This window comes from Bison bison, unplaced genomic scaffold (genome assembly GCF_000754665.1).
Source record: "Bison bison bison isolate TAMUID 2011002044 unplaced genomic scaffold, Bison_UMD1.0 scf7180017846629, whole genome shotgun sequence".
Lineage (NCBI taxonomy): Eukaryota > Metazoa > Chordata > Mammalia > Artiodactyla > Bovidae > Bison > Bison bison.
In genome coordinates this window covers 1-8,690 of record NW_011477202.1, presented here as the reverse complement: position 1 = coordinate 8,690, position 8,690 = coordinate 1, and the positions used below count along the sequence as shown (strand labels likewise).

The 8,690-nt window shown below is 39.9% G+C and overlaps 1 long non-coding RNA gene across 1 annotated transcript in view; it reads left to right on the top strand.

Annotated features, from left to right (window-relative positions):
- LOC104988956 overlaps positions 1-7,896 on the top strand; it is a 28,164-nt gene extending 20,268 nt beyond the window's left edge. Inside the window, exons 3-4 of the long non-coding RNA XR_825307.1 lie at positions 6,831-6,955; positions 7,574-7,896. This is a non-coding gene — a long non-coding RNA (uncharacterized LOC104988956). The remainder of the gene's footprint in view (positions 1-6,830; positions 6,956-7,573) is intronic.
- The last annotated feature ends 794 nt before the right edge of the window (positions 7,897-8,690 follow it).

Here is an 8,690-nt window from a genome sequence, read left to right as displayed (position 1 = left end):
ACATACTCACCATTGTTACTGAAAATCCCCAGCCTGGTAATTTTAAAATCTCTGCCATATCTGAGTCTGGTTTTGATGTTTGGTTTGTTTCTTCAGACTACATTTTTTGCCTGTTGGTATGCTTTGTAATTCTTTTTGTTGAAAGCTGGGCATGATGTATTGGGTTAAAAGACAGACCTTGAATGTGAAGTGTTATCCAGCGAGACGCTGGGCTTTGTTTACTTCTGGATAGCTGTGTTGTAGAGACTGAAATTTCCTCCACTCTCCCAGTTGTTGTCTTACCTGTTGTCTTTTCCTGGAGATTCCTCAGATAGTAAGATAGTTGCCCTTGAGTGTTTCTCCTTCTTTAAAAAAAGGAGAATAGAGATTTGGGGCATATTTGAAAAGTGGTTTCTTTTCCCCTTACCCTGCCAGAAACAGGAGGGGGTTTCTCTTTGATTTTACCAGTGAGGATCTGGTAGGGCTCAGGGGCTGAAAGTCATGAAAGCGTGAAGGCCCTCAGAGTAGCGCCTCAGAGGTTTTGATTCTCCGGTTAGTCTACACTGAGCTTCCAGCCGTTGGTCAGTTGTAGCTCATAGCATTCCTGTTGGTGCTGGTTCTAACTGCGGGCTTCTGCTCTACTGTGCTGTGAGTCTCTGTATTTGGATGGTCTCTCCAGGCTCAGACGGTAAAGCATCTGCCTACAACGTGGGAGACCCGGGTTCGATCCCTGGGTTGGGAATATCCTCAGGAGAAGGAAATAGCAACCCACTCCAGTACTCTTGCCTGGAAAATCCCATGGATGGAGGAGCCTGGTAGGCTACAGTCCATGGGGTCGCAAAGAGTCAGACACGACTGAGCGACTTCACTCTCACTTACCAGTGTTCAAGGTAGCAGTTTGACCGGTGACCTCAATTCTCTGATTATCCTAAGAGGAATTGATTTTTCAGTTTGTTCAGGTTTTTTTCTTGTTGTCAGGATGGAAGTGATGCTTTCAAGCTCTTTACATGCAGAACCAGAAATCAGAATTATTCTTTGGATTTATTTTGGTCATTGCATTGTACTTTCTTAGGTGGAAACATGAATTATTGATTTTAAGCCTTTCTTTCCTCAACTCCACATTTAAATTTCCTTCAAAGTACTAAATTAGATATGTTCCAAAGATTTTGATGATGTGTTTTCATTATCAGTTGAAATATTTTCTGATTTTCTTTGTAATTTCTTTTGCCATGGATTATTAATTTTCCAATAATTGGATATTTTCCTAGATACCTTATTGTTCCTGATTTCTAATTTAATTCCAATCTGGTCAAAGGAATATACTCTTAAGTTTTCAGATTTTTTTAATGTATTGAGTCTTATGTAATGGCCCTGTGTATGATCTTGGTGACTATTTTGTGCTCTTTAAAGTCTATATTCTGCAGTTGTTGGGTATAGCATTCTATAAGCCATTAGGTCAAGGTGGCTGATGTTTTATTTGGATCTGTTGAAGTCTTACAGAGTTTTTAAGATTATTCTATTATTCTCTGATAGAGGCTATAATAATCTTTAGATAGGATTGAGGATATGTCTGTTTTCCTTTTTAGTTCTCTCTGGTCTGCCTCATAGGGTTTTGAACCTCAGTTATTAGGAACATACACATTCACTTGATATGTTTTTCTGATACATCTGTATTATCTTGTAGTCTTTTATCTGAATGTAGTATAGCCACCTTTCAGCTTGCAGCTTTTAGCTTTCTCATAGTAGTGTTTATGTAGCCTCTCTTTTTCCATTCTTTTACTGCAAGATGGTGATACAGTTCTGTCTTGTTCTGTCACCCTCTGTGACCCCATGAACTGCCAGGCTCTTCTGTCCATGGGATTCTCCAGGCAAGAATATTGGAGCCGGTTGCCATTTCCTACTCAGGGGATCTTCCGGACCCAGGGATCGAACCTGCATTGGCAGGAGGATTCTTAACCGCTAGCGCCACCTGGGAAGCCCTAGAAACTCCACAGATAGGATGCAGATGGCTGTTGATGTAGTGACTTTTAATCGGAAAGTTTAGTCCTTTAATATAATTTTTCATATGGTTGGAGTATTAATCTGTTTTTGTATATTTTTCTAATTGTTCCCCCTTTTCCTCCTTTCTTGTTATTGGTTTGAATTTTAGTAACATTATATTGATTCTGCAATTCCCGTTTCTAGGCAAACTGTTCAAAAGTGTTTCGTGTTGGGCATATCTCATGTGCGTCGCATTGTCTGTCCTTTGTTCCTGGTCATCTTTTCAAGGCTGTTTGGAGAGTGAATGACCTTGGAAGATACAGGCATCCTTACTCCCCGTTGTAAATGGTTTGGTCCCCTGAGGTCAGTTTTCCTCCCCTGTAGCGCATCCACCGTGTGTTCAGGTGTCATCCACTGTCTTCACACGCCTGTGGAAACTGGGGCTCAGGATACAGGGATCAGAATGCCGGTACTCTGGCTGCTGCTGTTGCTGTGACGATGAGCTTTATGTCTCACCCCAGAGAGTTTCATCTCTACCTGGGCTCTCATGATGCCATGCAGGCCGACTTGCTGACTTGCAAGTAGAGTGGATCTTGGGCCCCCATGTCCTGGCACCCTTACCCCCTCCTCTTTGTTTGTGCTGCTGCCTCACGGATGGCACATCCTAGTTCTTTACAGATGCCAAGGTTCATAGAATTTTCAATTTAAATAGTCTTATGTCTTTTAAGTAGTTAAAAAGAAATACATATTTTACCTGTAACCATGTATTTATCACCTCTTTTGTCCTTCCTGCCTTTCTGAAGATGGGAGTTACGTGGGGCCACCATGACCCTTGATCCTAAAGAACTTCTTTCAGCATTTCTTTAATGAAGGTATTTTGGCAGTGTATCTCTAAGTTTCGGTTCTATACAAGTGTCTTTATAAAGCATTTTTGACATGTGTTTGGCAGCATACAGAATTCTGGCTTGCTCTTTTTTAGCACCTTAAATGTGTCATTACATTGTCTTTGGCCTTTCGTGTGTCTGCTGAGAAGCTGATCTTCATTTAATCATCCTTTCCCGATATGTATTTTGTCATTTTCCTCTACTGTTTTTTGTTTTTTATTCACTTGGGTTTTTTTGGGGGGGTGGGGGGGATTCTGTCAATTGATATCTTTCACTAATTTAGGGAGATTTTTGCTCATCATTTCATCAGGTAATTTCCTATTCTGTTTTCTTTCCTTTTCTCTATGACCCCACATAAACCAGTGCCGTACTGCTTGATATTTCCCCTCAGGTCTCTGAGCCTCTGATCATTTTTCTAAAGTTTTGGGTTTTTTTAATTCGGCCATGCCACATGGGTTGCTGGATCACAGTTCCCTGACCAGGGATTGAACTGGACCCTCGCAGTGAAAGCATAGAGTCTTAACCACTGGACCACGGAGAAGTTCCCATTTTTCTTCATTCATTTTCTCTTCCTTCTTCCGATTTAATTTTAGATTTGTCTTCAGTGACTCCTTGCTGTCTCCTTTCTGCTGTGAAGCCCACTGAAATTTTTCATTTCAGGTTCAGAATTTTCACTTGGCAGTTTGAGTAGTAATTATTTCCTTGCTGAATCCCAAATTTGTCCATGCACTATGGACCCATCATCTTTGTAACCCTTGCACATGTTTATAATAGGTGTTTTGGAGTTCTTATCTGCAGATAGCATCATCTTAATCATCTCAGTGCTGGTTTCTGATGACTACTTTTTCGTTTGTTTCTTTTTATGTCTAATGAATTTTGACTGGATAGTGATCATTATGAAGAATGCTCTGTAAAGACTCTGGGTTCTGTTATATTCTTCCCAAGAGTCAGTTCTGTTCTAATAGGCAGTTAACTTTGGCTAGATTCAGACTATACTCAGGCACCACTGTGGTGGGCTGCAGCTGAAATTCCCACCCCGTCTGCCATCCACGGGGTGTCTGGTTTGTTTTTGTTGTCTTCTTCTGGGGCTGCACAATTGAGTTGTGAGCCACATCTTGTGGCTGACTTTGTTGCTAAATTCAAGGGCTTACGTCCTTTGTCTGGAGAAGAAAATGGCAAGCCACTCCAGTGTTCTTGCCTGGAGAATTCCATGGACAGAGGAGTCTGGAGGGCTAACAGTCCGAGGGGTCACAGAGTCAGACATGACTGAGCGACTAAAAGGGCAACAACAACATGTCCTCTGTAGCCTCTCTTCCTAGGATTTCCCTTCTAACTTTCTGATTAGTTTACAAGCCTAAACTCTGGTGTTTGCTATCTCAAGCAAGTAAATGTACTGTTCCTTGCAGCTCCCATGGGCAAAAAGCTGTAAATGTGCAAACCTCATTCATGGGACTTTGACTTTTAACAGTAAGCTTCCCTCTAGCTTCTAGTTGCTTTTTGTTCTTCCTCAGAGGTTTCAAATATTGGGTTTAAATAATGTTTTCTCAGATCTCATAATGGGAGAGGAGAGTTATTCTAACTTTCTGCCATCCCTCCACTTCCTTTTTATAATAATCTTCAAAAAACTTCTCAGCCCTAAGTAGAACAATCCCAAGCTGAGTAATGTAGGTTTATTTTGTAAGCAGGAACTGTCATTTAGAAATGCTTCATTTGTGTCTGGAAGTTGAGAAAAATTCTTTTTTCCTTTTTAAAGAATGGGTGTATATAAATCTGGGAAGCTTTTATTTTAGAAATAAATGCTTAATCAAATACCAATTATCACTGTAAGATTTTTGGATATTTTGACCACTTTTTTCTATTACAATTTTAGGATGCTTTTTTGAAAATCATTCTAAATGAGGGCATTAAATCCCTGTGGAGTGGCCTTCCTCATATGTTGTAAGTTGAAATTTAGTATTTTTCTTACTTAGTGATGGTGGTGGTTTTGTTTTGCCTTATCAGTATGATGGGACATCATCATGCATTTTTAATATCAAAACTTTTTATTTTCTAGAGCATTGTTTTGTGACTCTCACAACTACCCCACATTTGATGATTTGCTAGAAGGACTCACAGGATATATACTAATGTCTGTGGTTTATTACTGCAAAAGGCATGAAGGGGAATCAGTGAGGAGAAAAGGCATGAAGCGGAATCAGTGAGGAGAAAAGGCATGGAGTGGGATCAGTGAGGGGAGAGGCTTGGAGTGGGATCAGTGAGGGGAGAGGCATGGAGCGGGATCAGTGAGGGTAAAGACACAACAGGACCTGGCCAGGCGGAGTCCTCCTGAGACCCCGCTTGTGACACGCAGGGCGCAGCTGCCTCTCCCAGCCCCGGGCTGCCGCGGCAAGTGCAGGGGTTCAGCCTTACTGGCACTTGAATCTGAATCTAGGGTTTGCACTGGGGGCTGATGATATAACATGCTGTGTTCATGACTGGCTGTGGTTACTGAAACTCCAGCCCCCCCAGAAAGAGCAGATATTTACCAAAACTCACATCATGTGCACAAATCAATGCAGGCAAGCTGGTTTAGTGCCCTAGACATACAGAAAAGCCTTGTTACAGGGAGTTTTTCGAGGGCTAAATTCCTTGAAGATGACCCAAGGTCGAGTAGACAAATAGGCCCTGCTGAAGACACTGGATTTGGGGCACAAACATACTTTATTTTTTCATGTTCAGAAATTAAGAAATTAGTGTTCATTTTAGTTTTTATTTTACTAAAATAATGAGAAGTATTGTGCTATTTATACTTCTTTTCCAGATAATTAAATTCTGTGCTAACTAGCTATTACGTGCATTCATATGACAAGCTGCTGCTGCTAAGTTGCTTCAGTCGTGTCCCACTCTGAGTGACCCCATAGACGGCAGCAAGCTAGTAAGGCTGAATGTAAAAATTCCAATTAATACCTTGCCTTTCTCTGCCTCGTTTCTTTCTGATTTATCTTGTTATGGAGCACATTAGTTTTGAGGCACCTACTCTAAACAGTGCCTAAGGTTATAAGGTTGGTGATAGATCCAGGAGCAGCAGTCAGTCCTGTTCCTAAGTTCTCATCACCACGCTTCTCTGTCGAGTGTTAGGCGTTCCCACGTGTGGTCTGTGATAGTCCGTTGGTTAGACCAGAAACAGAGACTGGTTTCTTGTTGGGTTAAATCTTTATGACATGATAGTACCTTCAATTTTGTATTTAATTAATGACTCCCTCTTGATATTTTCATTTGAAAGAATGTCATTGGAATTTCCTTTGAGTATATATAATTCTGGTGACGTTATTTTCAGTTATAAGTAGGTATGACATGGTCCACAGTTCAAAAGTATTTTATAATTGTGCTTGTACTTTTTTACAAGTAATATTTACAAGATTTTTTACTTTAGTGATTTTCATGTTACCGTAATGTATGTAGTTGGGAATGAAGACCAGACACAGAATAAGTCAAGACGACTTATTTGTCTTTTCTTATTTATGACCTGACTGGGTGCTCTAAACTTACCTTCTCTGCTACATTACAAATCTCTGGAGAGCAGAAACCTACTTTACATCTTTTGTTGTCTAAGTTAAACACTGCTAATTCTTAAAGAAAAACTGATCTCACAGCTGATTTGCTGTAGTTTTCAGCTTCTGTAAAATAGGAGGATCTTCATTTTTACTTCCCAGGTGGTGCGGTTGGTAAAGAACCCACCTGCCAGTGCGGGAGACACAAGAGGTGTGGGTTTGATACCTGGGTCAGGAAGACCCCCTGGAGAAGGAAGTGTCAACCCACTCTGGTGTACTTGCCTGGGAAGTCCCATGGACAGAGGAGTGTGGCGGGCTGCAGTCCATGGGGTCTCAGAGAGTCTGATATGACTGAGCACACATGCTCTGTGCACTGTGTCTTGTGCTTCATAATAATGTAAGAATATGTTTCAGCCTTTTGATAGTGCTGTACCAATCTTTTCGTTTGTTCTAACAGAGTGATGGCAGTTCCTGCCACAGTTATTTATTTTACCTGCTATGATCAATTAACTGCTCTTCTGAGATCTAAATTAGGAGAAAATGAAAGCCGCATACCAATTGTTGCTGGAATCGTGGCCAGACGTAAGTAATAAATTCACAATGTTTTCATTCTGATTTCTACTTAAAGCTTGCTTTAAAATGTTTACATTCATAGAGAATTTCGAGTAGTGTATTGCTAACGGTTTATTTTGCATCGTATTTGTCCTCATATGTCAACACGTATGCTCTAGCGGTCATATTGTGTGGTGACTGCCATCAGAATGGGACAGGATCAGCCTATCCTGTTAATTCTTGGACAGAGGTTTTAGGTTTGAGATTGTAGACCTTAGATTCTAGATTTTAGGATAATAACACAGAGTCTAATTAATGCCAGAGTCTTTCATCATTTTCTGTATACACTTTGCGATTCAGAGTTTAATCAGAAGGACATTTTTATCTGTGTAGTGGAAGTGAGGTTTATAATAGTCCTGGTTGATGTATAATGGCTGTGGAACTGCTCTTGAAAGAGTAAGGTGTGTGAAATATCTTTATCAGGGAAAAAATCTGAGCCAGGATGTTGCCATCATTAGATACTAGATACAGTTTGCAGACATTTCAGAATAAAATTTAAAATACAAAAATGCATGAAATACTCATTTCTGCATGCATGTTTTCATAATGCATGGCTTTGCTTTTGTTGTATTCGCTTGTTTTGTACAGTTGGTGCAGTGACTGTAATAAGTCCACTGGAATTGATCAGAACCAAGATGCAATCTAAGAAGTTTTCTTACGAGGAACTGCATCGATTTGTCAGCAAGAAAGTATCTGAAGATGGTTGGATTTCCCTCTGGAGGGGCTGGGCTCCTACCATTCTTAGAGATGTACCATTCTCAGGTAGGATTTATCTGCTACATTTTAAGTAGCTTTGTATGTACCACTTTTAAATGAAGGAAATTCTAGACTCTTTAAGGCTAAAGGTAAGTTACTGTCTTAGGTGACCACACACACCTCGTTCAGCATGGCTCTCTCAGATCTTGATGAGTATTTATTTAATGAACAGTTTCTGTTTCAAGCCTGGTTTTCTTTTCTCTTTGTTTTCTTTCTTTTTAAATATCAATTGGTGAGTACTCATATTTAGGTAATGAAGCTACCTTTAAAATTATTGTAAAGAAGTCATAATTAGCAAGATATGTAAAGTACTACAAATCAAAATATCATAACATTTAAGACCACCTGTGAATTATATTGACTCCTACTTTTTTCAGTTATTAAAAATCTCCCGCACTTAAGTGTCTTGTAGGGACTATTATAAATCAGATTCAAGATTGTGCTAATCATTGAAATATGAAGAAGGAGAAAATCATGAAGAAATACAAAATTAACAACTTATAGAATATGCATACTTCAGTACTACTTCTCTTGTGAAACTGATGTTTCCATTTAAAACCTGGAAGAAATAATTATTGAGAACCGTTGTATTAACATTCCACATTCTTTCTCTCTTTGATTTAATCCTTTGCTTGGACTCCTGTTTACAGTCCTATATCTTTCCCTTTCAATTAGTATTTTTCTTCAACTTTTGTGTTCAGCTATGCTTTTTAGAAACACCATGAATTCCTAGACCAATACTTTTTCATTTTTTGATGTTTTATACATAAAAAGTCAGATCAGATCAGATCAGTCGCTCAGTCGTGTCCAACTCTTTGTGACCCCATGAATCGCAGCATGCCAGGCCTCCCTGTCCATCACCAACTCCCGGAGTTCACTCAGACTCAACACCCATCGAGTTAGTGATGCCATCCAGCCATCTCATCCTCTGTCATCCCCTTCTCTTGCC